Below are 20,855 nucleotides of genomic sequence, written 5' to 3' on the forward strand. Positions count from 1 at the left end.
TTTTATTACAAGTTATATAAAGTTTATAAATAATAAACTTAAAAATTGATATGTAAACTTTAAATCTAACTGCAAATTGCAAAAATGGTCCTTATGGTATGCAAATTTTTAGAGTTTTAATCCAAACCCCGGGTTTTTTGGATTTATGGTCCTTTTGGAATGGTTTGTACGTGGAATTGGTCTTCGGACTTAACTCCCGTTAAAAAGGATTTGTTAACACCCTCATGTGCCTCACAAATGAGGGTATATCCGTCATTTCATATGTAAGGGACCATTTTTGCATAAACATTTTTTGTCTTAATTTTTGTTAAAGATCCCCACTGTTGCTATCTTCTTCCCCAACGTCTCTTTTTTTCTACACTTCTTCTTGTTGAGCTTTGTTACAACAAAAATGGTTTTATATTTTTGTGGAAAAGTTGTTGTGGTGAAAAAGTCTTGGACCCTTCTGAATCCAGGAAGGAGATTTTTTGCATGCCCTATGAATGATTCCGTTTGTGGGTTTATCGGGTGGCTTGATCCCTCAATACGTGCTAGGTCTAAAGCCATCATACCTGGTCTGCTAAGAGATTTAAACTTAGTGTAGGAACGATGCAATGAGTTGGTTAGAAGTGTGAACATGCTACATGATCAATGCAATGGACAGGTATGCAGGACCAACATGTTGGTGGCCAATTGCAAAGCACTGAAGGATAACAATTTAAAGTTGAAAATGTACCTGATTGGAAGTTGGGTTTTTTTTTTTTGTGATTGTCTTCTTATGTATTTGGTTTGTGTATGGGTTTACTGTGAAATTGTGTTTTGGTATATGAAGGGTATTAGTATGGAAAAAATGGTCCTTTTGTTGTAATTTTATGTCATCATGTTTGTACTGACTTGTGATGTTAATGATATATGTACGGTATAAAATAAGTGTAATTATATGAATGTATTACCAAGATGGTATGAATGTATTACCAAAATGGTATGAATATATCATAATTAAAATGGCATGAATATATTACCAAAATGTATACATTAGAACCAATTGTACATGACCAAAATGCACATTTCATTAAGATTCGTAACATAACAACCAAAGTTTCTAAACATAACAACCAAAGATTCTAAACATGACCAAAAGGGACATACTACCATATATAAGATAACAACCAAGTTTTCATAACAACCAACCAAAAGTTTTCAACAATATAGTGTAGACATAACAACCAAGTTTTCATAACCAAACATATTCATAGAAAACCTCATGCATAACATATCACTTCTTGGATTGATTCTCACCTTTCCCTTTACAGGTCCTAGAGTTATGTCCGTTGTTCTTGCATTTGCTACAAGTAACATTGATATGCATCCTTGATAACTTCTGCACTCCATCATTTGTTGGTCTTTGGGAACCTCCTTTTTGTGTAGCATTCACTCCATCACCTTGATTTTCCCTCTGCTTTTTGCTTAATCTTTCACCCTCACTTTGTCTTCTTTTTTTCTTAGGCCTTCTCACCTGAGTGCGATGTGGATAAGGGATTAGCTTTGTGGGACATTCACTTTTAGGCTACATGGATCTCCCCTTAATTAGCTCCACCTTAAATGAATAAGCTTTTTTCCATGTATCTAGAAAATACACCTTATGAACCTATTTGTAAATGTCAAGCTCGACCTCTGGGTCTTTTGCTCATTTCATTCAAAGTTGTAATTGCATGTTTACATGGAATTCCAATTAATTCCTATTTTCTACAAGTGCATGTTTGGTTCCTAACATCCACTACATGTTGATCCTGCAAAGCTCCTATGACTTGATACTTGTCTCCCTCATTCCACCTAGCAATGTATTGTGAAGCGACTGTTTTTCTTGCAGCTAGGATGTTTGTTGTTGTGGTTGTTAGTGAACCTTTAACCCTTTTCATTTCCTTCATGACATTGCATATCCTCTTCATTAGATACTCCCTTATGTATTCTAAACATCCAATGATAGGTTTATTACTTCCTTTGTCTATCTTCCCATTAAACACTTCACATGTGTATGATATCAACAGATCAGAGACTGCTCTTCCTGTTGTATATTACCATCTAAAAACAGTTAATATAATTAATATACAAGTAAAACAATTCACTAAGTGAAAGACATAAGGACCAAATTGGAATATATAGAATTATCTAAAAAAAATGACCCATTTCCCGGTGTGTAGGAGTAATTTGCTTCAACCATTCGCATGCCTCCTTATCATACCGACTAAACTCCTTCATCAAATGTCCAAACTCAATAATGGTGGTAGCTGATGCACACCTCCATAAGTGGTCCCTATACTCTGTTTGCCTCCACCTCTTTCTCATATTGTCATGAATATGCCTGATACAATATATATGCTCAGTATTGGGAAACAACTGATCAAATGCACTTTGTAAACCTACATGAAACAATTGTCAATAATTAAAATTGATTAAAAACGACACATCTTAAATGACCAAATGTATAAATTTGCTTTACCTTGTGTCTGTCACTTATGAAAGTAAAATTTGAGTTTCTTCCAAGGTCCAAGTCATCCCAAAGGTTTTCTAAAAACCACTTCTAGATTTCTGTGTTCTCATACTCAACAATCCCATATGCTAATGGGTAAATTCCATCATTGGAATCAAGACCAACTGCTGAAAGGACTTACCCAGGGAATGGTCATTTCATGAAGGCACCATCAAAACCTAATGAGTCCCTAAGGCATGCCTTTAAACCTTTTTGAAGTGGACCCAAACACACATAAATTATTCGAAAATGCCTGGTTGGTGAACCAGGGTTAGGCTCAGAACATACATCTATTTTTCACTGTGGTGTCTGGGTTGGTAGCTTAAAGTTCGAGAACATAGTCCCTAAACAGTTCAGACTGCTTTGTGTGGTCCCCATTTACATGCTTTCTTGCCTTATCCTTTGCCCTAAACACCTTGTCCATCGAAATACCCACCTGGTAAGTCTTTTGAAAGTGATTTTGTATGGCTCTCAAAGGTATATCTGGATTTTCCTCAACTTGATCAAGGATTTTCTTGCTTATTAAAGAAGCAGTACAAGCCATGAGTTTCCTTGTTTTCAAACATGTGTGAGTTTGGTTTAAGGTCCTTATAAACCAATCAGATTCATGATTTGATCTAGATGCATGAATATACCAACCACATGTTTACTTTTTGTGTTTTATACTTCTTTACCCGTTTCTTTTTAAAGTGTTAGCTTGACTACCCACTTGGCTTTTATTGGTGACATATATGTACAACTCCTTTACATTGTGCCCTAAGTCTTATATTGTCATTTTTTTAAGAAAATATTCTTTCTTAATTATAGTGCTTACACATCAATTGCCTCTTTTAATTCTTTTTTTTTTACTTTTAAATTTATCTCCAACTGAAAATGATTGTTTATGTACTGCCCCAAGGTTGCACCTTTTTCTTTTCTTAAATTCTTGAATAGAGCTATTCTCTCTCTGTCTTGGTCAGATCCTTCATCCAAAGATTTGAATTCCTCATTGTTGATCACTTTCATATCTTCATATTCATACCCATGAACACCAATTATACATGATCCTTCCATACCACTTTCAACATTGAGAATAAAGCCCCCCATGTCCACATCCATTTCTTGAATATTGTTGTCCACATCCATTGTAACACTCTAAATTTTCAAATAAAATTTTTCATTTTTAATTCCACACAAAACACAGTTTAACATCTCTCATACTCAATTTTTAAATGTTTCAAAACACAACATAAAAACAATTTGTCACATATCCCAAAATCCTCAAAACATGAATCAATAAGCTGGTGTGTACAATCATGCTGACGCCTACCCGCGATCTTGAGATGTACCTAAAACACATTTCACACAACACTGTAAGTATAAAGCTTTGTGAGTTCCCCAAAACACCACACACAAATAATTAGCCTCTCATAACTATATATCGATAAGGACCCTCCGGTCATGTGTCTCGGTGAAGACCCTCCGGTCTCACGGCTCGGGTTGAACCCTCAAGTCCTATGTCTCAGTGAAGACCCTCCGGTATCACGACTCGGTTTGGACCCTCTAGTCCTATCTCAATAAATGCAAGGGATAATATACAACATAAAACACAAAGACATAATACATAATATCACATATCTCAATATAAGCACATAAGACCCTCTGGTCGATAACACACTCACCTCGTAAGTGTTGGATTAGTGTCTAAGTTCATAACTATATTTGGTATGTACTTGATACAGTTGTAGCATAGTCCTTTTAGGTTGCCTTCACCAAAGCAACTTGACCATATGAATAATAGAGAAAAATGTTATTATAGTTTACTAATATATTATATGAATACTATATTAAAGGAGAAATCATATTTGTTTAATTAATATTGGTCAAGAATTAATTAAGAATTAATTTTATGAACAAAAGAGACTAATTAAACTAAGGAGACTGAAATTAAAATTATAAGATAATTGCATTGTGGGTTAAGGAAACCCTAGAGATAGGGTGGACGAATTCTTAGGGATAAGGCCTTAAGAATTTGTCCAAGGTAGGGATTCTAGAAGATTCTTATGGGCTGCTTAGAGCCTAAGCAACCGGATAAGTGTTTGACTGAAACCCTAACTCCTCGCCTATATAAGGACCCTTTTGGCTACCAATTTTCGGCTACACATAACCCTAAGAGTTCTAGGAGCCGATTTTTAGCCTTCCCTTCACCTTCTTGCCTTCTCCAATTGTTTTGGTGTTTGTGATCTATTAAAGGCACAACATTTGAGGTGCGAACGTTCTCAAAGGCTCGAGATCTTCAAGCAACAATCAAAGGTAATGTTCTAACTAGTTTATTAGACATGATTTCGATTTTTGTGATATGCTATATTAGGGTTTTGCAAGTCTTGGACAATTATGCATGTACAATAAGAAAAACTAGATCCAAACATTAAGGTTTGCATGAACACCATAGGAATGTTGTTTTGCTTAAAACTCATCAGTGGTATCAGAGCCTAAGATGTTTATTCTAATGTATTTGATGCAAAGTTTATTGTTTGAAGCCGTAAACTTCGTTTTTCTATTTTTGACCAGACTCACGACGTGACCAGGGAAGGTCACGACGTAAGCACAACTGTTTGCTGGATTCCGAATTTTCTGCCTTGATTTGCTTTGCATAATTACCGTAAATTGTTTTTTCAAATTAAAAATCAAAATTTTTGTTATGGTAATTGATATCCAAATCAAATTAATGGAGAATTATCAATTTAAGATAATTACTTGTTTTATAAGATAAAGATTGATTATTTGTAAATTGATTTGAATTATCTTATATGGAAAAGATTAGGTCAAATTATGTTATAAATATTAATAATATGATTAATTAATAATTTTCAAAATTGATTTAAAAGATATTTTGAAAAGTTTCAAAACTTTCCTTCAAGTTTTGGGATTTAAATTTTTAATTAAAAGTTTTAATTTTGAAATATTTAAATTCCAAACCTAGAAGTTTACAAGTTTAAAATTCAATCCTTATACTATTATAATATTATAATATTAATAATTATATATATATATATATATATATATATATATATATATATATATATATATATATATATATATATGTCTGTGTGTGTATAAGATAAAACTAGTTTTACCGTTAGTAGACTTCATTCACGAAGCCGATCTATAAGGAGGTATAAGGTTGTTGCTTATAAAATTACAGTTTAATGGGTATCAACTCTTACTGTTAAAACCGAAGTCGTGCATGATTTAAACAAATAAAAATACAAAAAAAATGCTCTTTTGCACCAACATGTAGTACTGGTAAGTAGGGTCGGATCCTCAGAGACACGTCCTAAAGTCTTTGCCTCTTTGCGTAAGGCACAAACTAAATTTTGACAGGTGAATATAACATGGGGGGAGGGGGGTATTTCTGAAAAATTAAACTAATAAGAATAAAAAATAATAAAATATTAATTGGATTTTAAAGTAGTAATAAAATAAAATAAGAGAAAGCAATTTCAGTTTCGCGGTGACTCCACTGATCATATAATTAACTTTCAACACAATATTTGATTGTGCACTAGTTCAAACTGGTACTGAAGTTCATTAACATGCTCTAATGACCTCTATTACAAAAATTATTTAATCAAAATAAGTTTCTCTGAATTAAACCTAACTTTTTGCCAAATTAACCAAACAAGCTATTGATTAACAAAGAAACGTTGCATTAATCACAATGTAATTTCCCAATAAAGTTCAATACCTCTCATAAGCTCGGAGGCGTAAAAACATGTTTGGTCAATCCATATTAGAGTTAACCCTAAACACAAAATTAATCTAATATATGTCACTTTTCACCAATTAACATAGACAGTTACGGATCTAAACATTTAGATTACTATAATGATTCACAAACAAGTAAAGTGGCCAACATAAATTGAAATCAAAACCAAACACTCAATTAAACACATAATTGGTCAAACTAAACAGTAATCACAGTCAAGCATAATGCCTAATGGTTAATAATACGAAAAGGTTATGTCTTGCGAAACTGAAATCTGAGTTTTTAGCCTGACATCGCTAAAAACGGATTACAAACAATACAAATTAGAGTTTAAACGATAACTCTTACTAAACAATGAAATAAATTGATTCATCTCCTTTAGATCAGCGTTCTTCACTTGAAACCCTCTGAAAATCGCCTTATAATCATCAGGAATCGTCAATTAGGGTTACTGGATAAGTGTGGGGCTCTATTTATATGTCCAAAGTCAAAAACCTCGTGCATGCGATCGCATGGGGACAACATGCAATCGCATGTATACCGAAAACGCATCACGAGCCTTTTAAATGAAGTACTATACCATTTCAATACATTTTGGCCAACCTGCGATCGCATGTAATGTGTTTTCTCATCCTTGTGAATTTTTCTGCACGAAAAATCTCTGAAGCAAAGTTGTGACCTAACCTGTGATCGCAAGGACAAATCTGCAATCGCATAGGGACAACATGCGATCACATGTTGTCATTTTGGTGTCTTTTGATTGTCGTTTTTCCTTCCAAGCAGTTCTTGATCATTCCTCGACATCCTTCCTTAGTCTAGACTCCAGTTAAGCTCAAAAGCATCCATTAACGCATCCCGAACTTGCATAATCATCCATGCGCTCCAAATTACCCTAAAAATCATAACAAAAGTGAGCAATACGAGCATTCTACAAAATAATCACGAAACACACAATACATAATAATAATCGGGAGTTAGTTAACATTTTATGACAAAATACCGAGAAAATCGTGCTAAAAGAGGCATATAATATGCATCTAACAAACCTCCTTAAGCTTATACATTACTTGTCCTCGAGTAAGGAAAGGATAAACGTGGTAATCGGAACAGTGGGCAAGGACAATAAAGGAATAAACTAGTCACACTAACAACTAAAGCTTATACATTCCTTGTCCTCGGTACGCCACTTTTTTTATTATCTAAAGTTGGAGTCTCAAATGACGGTGTTTGAGTCCCCTAGTTATGACAACTGATTCTACACTTTCAATAACAATCAGGTCGCTTCAGATTTTTTTCATTTTTAATTCTCAATATCCCATTCATTGAGCTATCGTATGTAAAGAATGTTATCATCTCGTATATATATATATATATATATATATATATATATATATATATATATATATATATATTGAAATTAAAAACTAGAAAAGAAAAAAAATGACAAATAAAAACATAAATGAAAAATCTTTTTGGATTTTTTTTAATAATACTTTTTTTTACAAACGGGTAACAAATCCCATCCCCAAGCTTAAAATTAAGCATTGTTCTCAATGCTTAGGGAGGAGTGGAAAACGACTACTCGGGTGGAGATGTAAAGCGACGGAATAACTCGTCACAGAAATAAGTAAAGTCCTTACGATAACCTAAGACATCGTCACGATACCCGAAAACCCGAGTGCTATAAAGCTAATAATCGAGGCAGAGACCAGTCATAGTCTGCTGAAGAGCAGCAATATCTTAACAAAGGTCAAGATAATGCTGATAAACATTGTTCATCCAACTCGCCGAGTTAGATGAACAACTCGTCGAGTCCCCTTAGTCTTAATCCATTAAGTCACTTTTTGTTGATTCCAACACTTCTAAACCATAGATCTGGTCCCCTAAGGCTTGAATACCATGTAAAGTTGCTAAATTTACTTCCATGCATGGTGTTAATAAGCTAAAAACACCAAAACTAAGCTCTAAAAGAGGTATAGGGCATGCGGAAAGGCAAATACTGGATAAAGATGGCAACTTTCAGTCTCACGAGGTCACAAACATCTAGATCTGAAGTCATGACCTCAATGCATGCCCAAATCCAAGAATGGTTTCAAAACAAGCTACTAAAAGCCTTAAACTCCTCCATGAAGAGATCTAGCAAATGAATAGTCAAGGTATAGACTTTATACCTTAATATGGTCGTCTTAACAGAGAAACCCCTGGATCCAAAGCTTCTTCCTTCAACCAAGCACCTCCAAATTCAACTCCTTCAAGAAATTACCAAAGAACCACTCTCTTTTCACTCCTACACACTCAAGAGGGCTCAAGCTCATGAATTAGGGTTTACTGTACCAAGGGGATAAATGAGGGAGGCTACAATAAGGCATTAAGGTCCTTAAATAGGGTACAAAACCCTAAAACTAGGGTTTCATTTCTGTCAGCCTACTCGTCGAGTAGGTTTCTTAACCCGCATCCCCCAAAATAATTCCTACTCGATGAGTTTGGGGCCTCCAACTCGTCGAGTCCCTCTTCAATAATGAATGAATTGTTTAAAAAAAACACATTCCAAGAACTGGGCGTTACTATATATATATATATATATATATATATATATGTGTGTGTGTGTGTGTGTGTGTGTGTGTGTGCGTGCACATAATTACCATATCAACTTATACTCAAATATAATATACTCCTAAATTACTCCTTAATTCCACTTATATCCACGATATGTCGATATGACATGAACCCTCAACCTCAATGAGGAAGGGAAACACCTGATACCATTGTGCCAGAAGCCATTTGGTTGTTTTGAGTAAATGTTATTTCATGAGTACACAACCTTGTTTTGTGTAAGCGTTATTTCATGAGTTCAAGCTTCAAATTTTAACAACTCAATATTTTGATCTATATAACAAATACAACTCTAAAAACACATTTTCCATCGCCATGCACCAAGTTCCTCTTGGTAATTAGAACTGACACCCACCATGTTGTCTTTCTCAATTAGTCAGAGAAGAAAATTACATGGAAATTTGTGTTTCTCTTATAGAAAAAAACCACTAGTATTATTTTGGCAAATATAATTATTAAATTTTAACAAAATGACATAACAATTCAATATAATCACACCACACTCAAGACAACTCAATAGTGGTTATTAAGATATAAACACTTTAAAATGAAATGAGTTTTAGTTTAGAATCGTACAAACTTTAATATCGGGTCGTATGTAGATAAAAAAAAAAGATCACTAAATATCCTAATAAACATGTGAGTGGCTTACTATTATTCTTTTTTAAATATTATGAAATGAATCATTGACAAAACCTAATAATAATATAAGTTTTACATTGACATAGTGGGTAAATAGACAACAAGTTGCACCGCTAACCCTTTATGGATGACAAATTTATTTATTTTTAAAACATCATCCATAGATCTTGGGTTATAACATTACCTACTATGTGTTGGATTCAATTGAGGAGTTTCACGCTATTTTTTTCGCAAGGAAACCAAAAGTATCGAATGTGAAAGGTATGAAATGTGTTGATTTTTCACACGTGTTTACTCATGTTTCGTTACTGTAATGACCCAAACTTCTATTATCTAGTTTATCAGAGCTTTATATAATAGGTTCAAAATTCTATAGAAATTAAAACATTTACATCTTAGGCAATAGCCATGGGTTTACAATAAAAATCTTACATACCTAAAAGAACAACAATAATTTATAATAAATAGCATCCTACTATCTAAGTGTTAGCCGTGTGCTCCTTTAACATCTGGTTCTAGGTTATTATACTTTTGACCCTTATCATGAAAATTGTTTGCAAAATGGTCCCATGTGGCACTTATATAAAACACGTGGGTTGATGGTGTAAGTTGGGTGTACGTTTGGTACGTTGGGCGTATGTAGCTCAAGGGCAAAACCTAATCTTTACGGTTTGAACCCTACTTAAACACCCTTATCTCTCAAGACCTTATTCATTCACCAGTCTCCATCCCCATTTTCGTACTTAGAAAACCCCAATCCATTTTGTGAGCTTCCTTGAGTCATTAATGTGTGTTTTGGTGTTCTCAGAGGAAGAAGAAGGAAATGAGAACATCTTGGGAGCTTGAAGCAACCTTGGATATGGAAGTTTTGCACCTTTTCCCTATCCAGAAGGTATAAAGTTTATCCCTTGATGCTTATTTTGTTAGATCAAGCTTGTATGATGCTATTATGTGCTTTTTGTCCCTAATTATGGTGTTCTCAAGTATGGCATCTTCTAGACCAAATGGGTTGTCCTTTTGGACATTTTGTAGTGTCTAGAGTCATAAAAGAGCAACCTTGGTCTCTTATTCCTTTCCATGCAAATGCTATAGAGCTTAAGAGCTTAAGACAGGTTGGGGTTTTGGTGTTGGGTATTCTCTAGACATGCAAACTCATAAAGATAGAAGCTTTATTGTTTGGAATGATATTTGGGGGCTAGATCTGCATTTAGACGAAATGACTTCATGAAATAAGCACTTTATGGGAAAGTCACAATTTAGCAGAGTACGTTGGATGTACTTCTGAGTACGATACGCGTACTCCTTTAGGAGTCCAATCTGGATCTTGAGTATGGTTAGCGTACATGTTGAGTACATTGGGCATACTCAACCTGAGTTAACTCGGTTGACTTTTTGACCTTTGAAACCAGATTTTGACCAAGTTTGACCTAGGGTTATTGCGGGTATTTTGAGTTGTATTTGAGTTTGGTCACTATTCAACGTATAAGTGACTGGTAAAGCTGATTTTCGGAGCAGTGTTCTGTTCAGCTATCTTTACAAACTGAGATGTGAGCTTTCCTCACTGTACTTATGGGTCAAAGGCACCAATGACAACCCACTAGACTATCTATTTGGTATATAGGATGTTGTTATGAAGTAGTGACATGTTAGATTTGTATCCTGGTATTTAGGATGTTATTATGCGGTAGTGATATATAGATCTTCATGTTAGTAGGTTGATTGGTTATATGATTATTTGTTTGTTAAATTCATGTTATCTGTTATGTATATGTTGAGATAGTGTGACTGGGTTGAGATTGCACTGCTTTGTGCGGCCATTCACCAAACCCATGTTAATCTAATCAGGAGGTTGTGGGCCAGGGAAATCCAATCGGGAGGTTGTGGGTTAGGGTAATTCCACCGTGAAGTTGAGGACCCAATATGCAATGTGTATGGAAAGCCAACCGGGAGGTTGTAGGCCAGGGCAATCCAACCGGGAGGTTGTGTGCCAGGGTAATCCAACCAGGAGGTTGTGGACCCAACATGCGATATTTATATTTGTTTGGCTGTGTGTGGTGCTTTGGGGAAACTCAGTAAGTTTTAGCTTATAGTTTTAGTTTATTGTTTCATGTACTTCATACGATCGTGGGAAAGCAAAGGCATGATCATGCACATCCTCTTGATTTTATGGTTTTGGAATTTAGGATACTTTGATTTTGACTTTACTCTTGGAAACAATGTTTTGTAAACAATTATGGTCTTTGGATTGGTTTTTAAAAATTGAGAATTTTACTATGACTTTTGGGATGTTACAACACAAATATTCTGGAGTAGCTTTTATTCACTATAATCAACTCATGGGACCAAAATATGCCCAACAACCCTAACTAACTTAGATATAATCAAGGAATCAACAAGGTTAAGACTTTATACATCTTGAAAGCTGATAAATATGATTATAGCTTTTATCCATAAGCTTCAAGCCAAGAAATGCCTCTTACAATATCTCCTTCTTCTCCAAATCACGCCAAATATCACACCAAGGCTTGAAATTCACACGAGAGAGGCTAGGGTTTCGAATTTAGGGTTAGAGAGGATGGTGGTTGAAGATAAGAGGGGTTGTAAGTGATTTAAGGCCTTTAAATCGGGTCCAAGACCCTAAATTAGGGTTTGAGTCTGGACCGCGTACGTCCAACCTTGCGTACGCGAAGGAGTCTTCGCACTCAGCACAACCAAGTACGACTAACGTACATCCCTTGTACGCCAGCATACTTGACAAGCCCTTAACTATTCTAACTTATGAAGGCTATAACTTCTTCTCTCTAACTTCTATTTCAATGATCCTTATATTCACGAAAAGGTAACGAGAAGCTCTATACTCCTTTAAATCCCTCTTCGCGTTAAAACCTTCCAAAATTAAATCGTAAATTCATGAAAGGCCTGAACCATTGCCTTTTTACCATTTTACCATTGGGATACAAAGCACAAACCGAACTCTTGGGTCACATAATCTACATTACCCTCAACCAAAAAGGGTATTAATCCTTTCTTTTCCCAAAGTCCGAATCGTTATGTTAAATGATCTTCGAGTCATGACTCTGAATTATGAAACGACTTGGAACAGGGTGTTACACTAGATCTATAATCTTGGGACTCAGATAAATTATAAAGTTGCAAACATTATCTCTTAGCTTCACACGAAATCCACCAAAGGGTTCTAACATGCAAGATAACCTTAGATCAACTAAGAATAAACTAAAATATTAGATTAAGAAACCTTACAAATGGTCCAACAAGGTGCTTTTAGAGATTAAGGGAGTGTTTCTTACTGACTTCTTGCTCTAAACCTTCCTCTACTTCCTTCAAAATGCACTGAAACACCAAAAAAGAGCTCAAGAATCACTAATATGAACTCAAATATCACCAAAAGGAATTAGGGGGTTAGGATTCTAAGGTTTGAGAGTGATGAAGGTTGAGGGTAAACAAGCACTAGCCCATACTTCCCTTTAAATAGTCGAGAATTAGGGTTTTCTCATCAGATGGTCGCCACGTCGTGGACAACATGTTGCCATGTCGTGGGAACCAACTTAATATCCGCGAACATTCCAGATATGCAACATCGTGGTGGTGCCTCCACCACGTCGTGGCAACCCAGACTCAACAATTTAAATTACATAAAAAAAATTAAAATACCTCAAGGAATCCGGATGTTACAAGTGTGATGAAGGAATGAAGGGATGAAGCCTATTTGACATGGGGAAATCGTGGAGTAGTTGTTTCAAACTCAAATGGGAATGTTGACAAAGATGGATGAAAACTTATACTTACCAATGGCAATGGTTATGCTAAACCAACATGAATTATTGTCATTAAGGTTTTGTCGGAGACTTTACAGTGACGGAGCAAGAATGAGGCCAATTAATCTTTTAAGATATTATTTGTGTTCACACACAGGGCGGTTGGCTTCAAACACAATACATACTGGACGAGTTTTAATAAATGCTTGTAACATAAGACACCATCTTCGTCCACCAACCAACCATCACCGATTTACCTTGCCAGGGAATCCCACTACTCGCCAAAGAAAAAGCCTTTTATCTCATATTTGCACCATCGGTGGACCGATGATGCAATTTTGCATCTGGGTTTTTGATACTTGATGTTTTGGTTATAAAGATGCAAAAGTTTGGTTGTTGCTCCATCCATGGAGTAACTTTTGCTTTAAGAGATGAGATTTTAATGGGGATGATGAAATTTAGAGATAATAATAAATTATAGCGTATATACAATGAATTCTACTTTAAATTCAGTGAAATGATGATCGGTTTGTTCTGTATGTGTGTGTCATTGTGGAGAGAGGGAGAGAGAGAGCATTTTATGTATTTAATATGATAAAATAGTTAAAAACCGAAAAACAAATATATTAAAGAGATAATAGTCATTTTATTTTTTAGAGGGATCAAATCCACAATAAAAAAATATGGTCAAAACTAAAATCCAAGAAAAAGAAAGTGCAAACTATAAGGACTATTTTTGTAGTTTTATCTAAAACTAACAAACATGCAAACGTTTCTTATCTTTTGGGTCTTAAACATCTACTACAGCAACTCCAAGGGTCTCATTTGAAAGTTAAATAGGGGTTTAAATTGTAAACGCTGTTAAAAGCCGGATAGGATTTCACTTTCCTTCAACGAAACAGAACTCCATAAAGAAAGCAAGGAAACGAAGAAGACGCTCCCGCGGGTCCACCGGTTTTCCCGGTCACCATAACCCACCTACTCCACACAATACTGTACCCCCGCCACAACCTCCGCCGTCTGCCGCCTCTTAACTTACTCTTCAAACTCTACTCCGACCATTTCCCGACCAAAATTTAACAAGAAAATGGTAAGAAAATTCTCAAAACGTACAAAACTTACGCTCATGTAACAGTAGAAACCAATTTATTTCATCATTCAAATCAGTTATTGGGTTTCCATTTTCTCGAGCGATTTCTTCTTCTTCTTTTTTCTTTTTTCTTTTTAGTTTTTGGTAAAGTTGGAAAAACTATATACGGTTGCTTCGGAATTTTGTCTCTAGTTTCACCTTTCTACTGTGGTGTTTCTGTTTTTGAGATCTTATGTGAAGATGAAGGTATTTCTGTCTTACCTTTTTAGGGCATGAAGTTTTAACCAAAGAGTAACGTCTAGAACATTCCACATTAATTTAATAATTTCATATCTGGGATATGTCAGGGAGGCGATTGTATTGGAAAATCTTTGAAAATTTTATTTTCTTGATTTCTAATACCATATCGGTGTAAGATTTGTTGTTATCGTTTCTCTATAAATACCCATGATTTGCATACATTTCATTGATCTTCCAAACCCCATATACATATTTCTGGTGAGCTATTCTTGTAGTTTGAATTCTTTATTCTAATTAAACAATACAGCTGTTCATTCCTTGATTTTACTTTTAAAAGTTTGATTTGTTTTGCCAAATGCCATGATAGAATTCTCTTTCTAATTGGGGTACAGATGCAGGGAATAACAACTATATAAGATAAAAAAATTATATAGCATTTTTTTTAGATTAAGACCCTTTAAAGTTTATGATTCTAATTCGATTATGATTTATGAACTCAGATTGTTTTCTACGATTCTTGAAGAAGCATGTCGATCAGTTAACCTTCAAAACTCCATCTGTTTCCCTGTTCGAAGATATGAATGATTCAATAAAAATTATCCGACCCGATTCATCTTTCACCAATTTGCTCGAGCTAGCCGCTAATAATGACGTAGACGGATTTAAGCAATCAATCACTCGTATTCCTTCCGCCATTAACGAAGTGGGATTCTGGTATGGGCGTCAAAGAAGCTCAAAACGTATGTTAATGGAACACAGAACTCCATTGATGATCGCTGCAACTTATGGTAGTCTTGATGTTGTTAAGTTAATACTTTCTTTTACAGAGGTCGATGTAAATAGTTCTTGTGGCCTCGATAAAACAACCGCTCTTCACTGTGCTGCTTCCGGTGGTTCTTCTAACGCTTTTGACGTCATCAAGATTTTGTTAATTTCCGGCGCCGACCCTGAATTAGTCGACGCCGATGGTCGTCGTCCTGTTGACGTTCTTCTCGTTCCTCCAAATCTTCCAAACCTGAAGATTTCACTTGAAAAATTACTTAAAAATGATGGATTTTGGGTTGAACAAGAAGATGATTTGACTTGTTTCAAATCAAATGAGAAAAAGGAATACCCAATTGACCCGTTTTTTCCCGATTTAAAAAGCGATGCTTATTCAACCGACGAGTTTCGAATGTTTGCGTTCAAGATTCGACCATGTTCACGAGCTTATTCGCATGATTGGACTGAATGCCCGTTTATTCATCCGGGTGAAAGTGCAAGAAGACGTGACCCGAGAAAAATCCATTACAGCTGTGTTCCATGCCCCGATTTCAAGAAAGGACAGTGTCGACGTGGCGATCTCTGTGAGTTCGCTCATGGAGTTTTTGAATGCTGGCTTCACCCTGCTCAATACAGGACTCGTCTCTGTAAAGATGGAACCTTTTGTGCTCGAAGGGTCTGTTTTTTTGCTCATACGCCTGAAGAACTCCGTCCGCTGTATGTTTCTACAGGTTCCGCCATGCCCTCACCACGAAGTTCTCCGGCTGCCGCCTCCACCATGTCACCGCCGTTTTCTCCACCACCTTTGTTGCAGCTGCACGGTGGCAATCTTCAGGCAAGCCGACTGAGATTGTCATTTAACGCTAGAGATGTTCACGCGGAGGAGCTTAAGCTGCTTCTTGACCTTGAAATGCATCAGCGGCAGCAGGCGGCGGTGAACCTTTTCTCGCCGGTGAACTCGTTTTCGCCAAAGGGTTATGAGTATTGGGGTTCGCCTAGGGGAATGGAGCAACAACAACCTCACTTGCCCCCTTTTAGCCCACAGTTTTCGAAATGGGATTATGCGAAAAAGGTGGACTGGTCGGTGAACGGAGGTGAACAAGCTCCGGCGAGAAGGTTGCAGGTCACTGAGCCTGATGTTTCATGGGTCCAGTCTCTGGTGAAGGAACCACCACCGCCGGTTGCTGCGGTGGAACCACCGGAGACTGAAAAGAACGATCATGCGGCTTTGGGAGCATGGCTCGAAAACATGCAGCTTGATCAGATTGTTGCCTAGCATGCATCGGTCAAAGTCAAACTGGAGCAAGCTAAGGAGTGAAAGGTAATTTTATTTATCTATTTATTATTATTATTAATTTTTTTGTTGTTCCACAAGAAAAAAAAATATCAAAAGGTTGGAAATTCTTTTCTCAAAGATTTGACTTTTGCTTTCTAAAGAGACCCAAGATTTCATGGAATTCAGTTGAATTCTTTGTATTGTTACACCTATTTTTAAACATAAACATAAATACAAATTGATCGTCTTTTAAGTTTATACTTTGTTTCGTTGTCAAAGGGCATGTATTTAGTGAACTAATTTTTCAATGAAATAATTGTACTTTGTGCATAGACGATTAATGTTGGAATTCGTTGTATTTTATCTTGTTTATCGGGATGCCGAGTATTTTTTTTTTTTTATATAGTTCTAATAAAGTGGCGTCGTTTTCGTGATGGTAGGATAGGGTTGATGATGCGTTCCATTTGGTTAAAAGAAAAGAAATTATTGTTGGGACAGAAAGTGATTGAATTTGGTAGTTTGGTTGTTTTTGATGATGTACAATCAGTAATCAACAGATCAACATCAATCTCCCAATACCTTCATATCTCGTAATTTAATATTCTTACTTTTAATTTATTGGCATTCTTTTTGTCACAAATAAAGAATTGAAAAAACTCATATCATATGCATGGTTAACCTGATTTATAATTTAAAATAAACATCATAATATTATTCTTTTACATTTGACTTCAAATTAAATAGCATCTCTAATATTTAACTTTTTCTATAGTTATTTTATTTTATTTTTTTATAAATTTAATTAATTTATCCCCAACTATTAAAATGTTTTAGAGTAAATTATACGAATGGTCCCTATGGTTTGGGGTAATTTGCGTGCGTGGTCCCTATCTTATTTTTTTAACTTGTAAGGTCCCTACTGTTTGTTTTTGTTACGTGCTTGGTCCCTACTATTTGTTTTTGTTATGCTCTTGATCTCTATCTTACCTAAAAAAATAATTAATTAAATTGAAAAAAAAATGGTGGGGTAGACAATGTAAGGTTAGAGGGGTGGAGTTGGGGGAATATTTATTTAAATAGCTAAAATTTACATTTTTGCCCCTTTGGAAAGCATGCTTATCATAAAAATCCATTTTTATACAAGTAGAATCTGTTTGATCCTAAAAAAACATAAATGTCGTTTTTTACCCTTATCTTTTGTTTTCTTGACAATTTTGACCCTTAACAAAGTTGTTGCCTTTAATTTTTTATGTCTTAAACATATGACACTTTTAACTTGATAATATGATGTATAAGGTGTCTTAGTTCATGGATCTTAACTCAATGTTACTTAAGAAGTCGTGATTTGTTAAGATCTAACATATTTTTACAAAATGAACTAAGAAATCACACAAGACATGCATATAATACATAGATCTACACATTTTACTTGCATTCTCCCTCAAAAATCATGTAAAACCAAAAACAAGGGGGGTATGAACTCACCTTTGCTTGTTGTTCTCGGTTTTGAAGAAGAAACGGAGAGATCTTGACCTTTAGCAAGCCTTCTTGAGTAATTTTCGTTTAAAAAATCAAGGGGAAAATAATCTTTTTTGAAAGGATTGGGACCAAACGCATAACAAAAACAAACAGTAGGGATCTTCCGAGTTAAAAAAATAAGTTAGGGATTAAACACGCAAATTACCCTAAACCATAAGGACCATTCGTGTAATTTACTCAATGTTTTATAAAACCTCTCTCTCTCTCTCTCTATATATATATATATATATATATATATATATATATATATATATATATATATATATATATATATATACCCTTAAGGGTATATAAACTAAGGTACCAAAACTCACCATACTACGTTGTTTTGTATCATATAATACATTCTAATTGTCCAATTTTCTTATAATTTAACATGTAAGTTGATTTACTTCCACGATTTTTATAAATTACACATTTATCTTCCCCTTATATATTTTTTATTTTCAACTACAATATATAGCATAGTATGTGTTCGATAAAAAGATGTGATGCAAGAGAAAAATAATAGTGAAATTTCGAAAATCTTGAAAGTAAATAAGTTAGGTGGTTGAAGTTTAAGAACATGATAATGAATATATCAAACAAAACAACGTATTATGTTTTATGTTTTGTTTGAGTACCTAAGCTTAAAATTTACTATAAATATTAATGTATTTGTTATGGTTTGTATTAAAATTTATTATGATATATATATATATATATATATATATATATATATATATATATATATATATATATATATATATATATATATATGTCATGTATGATAATTAATAGAATAACTAAATATATATCAAAACTTTAATATAATTGAAGGAGTAGTATGACATTAATAAAGACAAAGATGTTAGATGATCAAATCAATATAGTATATTGACTACACGATATATATTGAGTGATAAATAAAAAAACAAAATATGATATACAGGGTTGATAGCTTATTAAAAAAATAAATAGTTAAAAAAAATAGTAATAAGTCATTAAAAAAAAGTTCCTATTAAAGATGCCTCTTGACACAATTTTGGATAAACAATGTCGAGCATTTTTAGTTATATTTCTTTATCTGCATCAAACAATTCAAATTATCTATATTATAGGTAAAAAGAAAATGACAAATGGGTCGATATCGTTCAAAGTATATTTTGAATTTATAATACTTTCATCTGTTTTATTATGATAATATAAAATTTATAATTACATTTGACTTATTAACTTATGATAAAGTTTTAAATAAAAAGTATTTTAGGTCAATCCATCATGCTTTAGAAAATATTATCTTATGGTAAAACTAATTGATAAATTTATAACAACGTACTACACTTTCATGCATGAACCATAAGTTATTATTTGTTATTTTGCTGGTCTTGGAAGGATTTGCCTTTATTTATAGGGATAATGACTTGAAAGGGTAACGAACTTTCGACTTTTGTCACATTTAGTCATTAAACTTTTTTTCGTTATCTATTTGTCATTGAACTATTGAAACTGTTCACATTTTACCCTTATGACCGGCTGTTACCGGTCGTAAGGGTAAAATGTGAACAGTTTCAAAAGTTTAGTGGCAAATAGATAACGAAAAAAAGTTTAGTGACTAAATGTGAACAAAATCGAAAGTTCGTTTCCCTCTAAAAAGTTCAATGACTAAATGTGAACAAACTTCCTATTGTATTATGTTTTAGCAAAATTATTTATTTTTGTTTAATTGTAGCAACATTTGTTGATGAAGAAATCTATGAAATAAAAAAACAAAATGTAACATCCGGATTTCCAGGTATCATAATTTAAGTATTTTTCTTTTGAGTTAAGAAGAGAGACTCGACGAGTTGACGCCACAACTTGTCGAGTAAGGTCGCGACTGATGACTCGGATTAATGAATGGACTCGACAAGTCGGTGAGGCGACTCGACGAGTCCGCGCTGTTGGCAGAAACCCTAAATCTTTGGGCCCGACCCATATTTAAAGGCACTTATGGCCTTCAATTGCGACTACCTTTCCCATAAGTGAGAACCCTAGCGAGCTTGAGTGTGTAGAGTGAGAGGAAGAGCTATCTTGAGCTTTTTGGTGTGATAGATCTGGACCCTTCTAGGTCCAGAGAGCTGAGAATATGAAGCTTTAGTAGAGTAAACCTTGGGGTTTGAAGTTAGGAAGCATAACCTAAACCAGCAATGTGATGAAATAAAATGATGAGAGATAGGTGATGATAGAAAGGTGATGATAATTAGGTAAATAGATGATGATGAATATGTGATGTAGGATGAAAGGAGATACCATAACCTTAACCAACAATGTGGCGATGTAGTAATCTACCATAGTATAGATGGCGACCACGGACTATTCTAGATAACCCAGTGGAAACACCAGTAGGCCCATAACCTGTAGGTGATGAATTACGATTTTCAGGCGATGTTGTAACTACGTATTCATGCGATGATACTCTAACCCCTTACTATGAATTACGAGTTCACACGATGTTGTAAATACATATTCATGGGATGTCACAAATTTTGCATGTCAAACCAATGGTCATAATTGATATCAGTGAGAATGGTTCATTTTTTTGTAAAACCAAAATCAGATTGGAAATTTTGATTTTTTATTTTGGAAAATGTCAAACCATTGGTTTTTTATTTCGGTTTTGGTTTTTTGTTTTTTTTTTA

At 34.5% G+C, this 20,855-nt stretch overlaps 1 pseudogene across 2 annotated transcripts; it reads left to right on the forward strand.

The window, feature by feature from the left end:
* Nucleotides 1–14,159: 14,159 nt before the first annotated feature.
* LOC145032444 (zinc finger CCCH domain-containing protein 30 pseudogene) lies at nucleotides 14,160–16,988 on the forward strand (annotated as a pseudogene). Of its 2 annotated transcripts, none has more exons than XR_013677137.1 (2): nucleotides 14,160–14,378; nucleotides 15,119–16,988. The product of XR_013677137.1 is annotated as a zinc finger CCCH domain-containing protein 30 pseudogene, transcript variant X1 (transcript). The 2 variants fall into 2 exon arrangements; XR_013677138.1 differs by lacking the exon at nucleotides 14,160–14,378 and adding an exon at nucleotides 14,730–14,876.
* Nucleotides 16,989–20,855: the final 3,867 nt, after the last annotated feature.

This window comes from Lactuca saligna, chromosome 2 (assembly GCF_052625555.1).
Source record: "Lactuca saligna cultivar CGN05327 chromosome 2, ASM5262555v1, whole genome shotgun sequence".
In the NCBI taxonomy this organism is placed as follows: domain Eukaryota; kingdom Viridiplantae; phylum Streptophyta; class Magnoliopsida; order Asterales; family Asteraceae; genus Lactuca; species Lactuca saligna.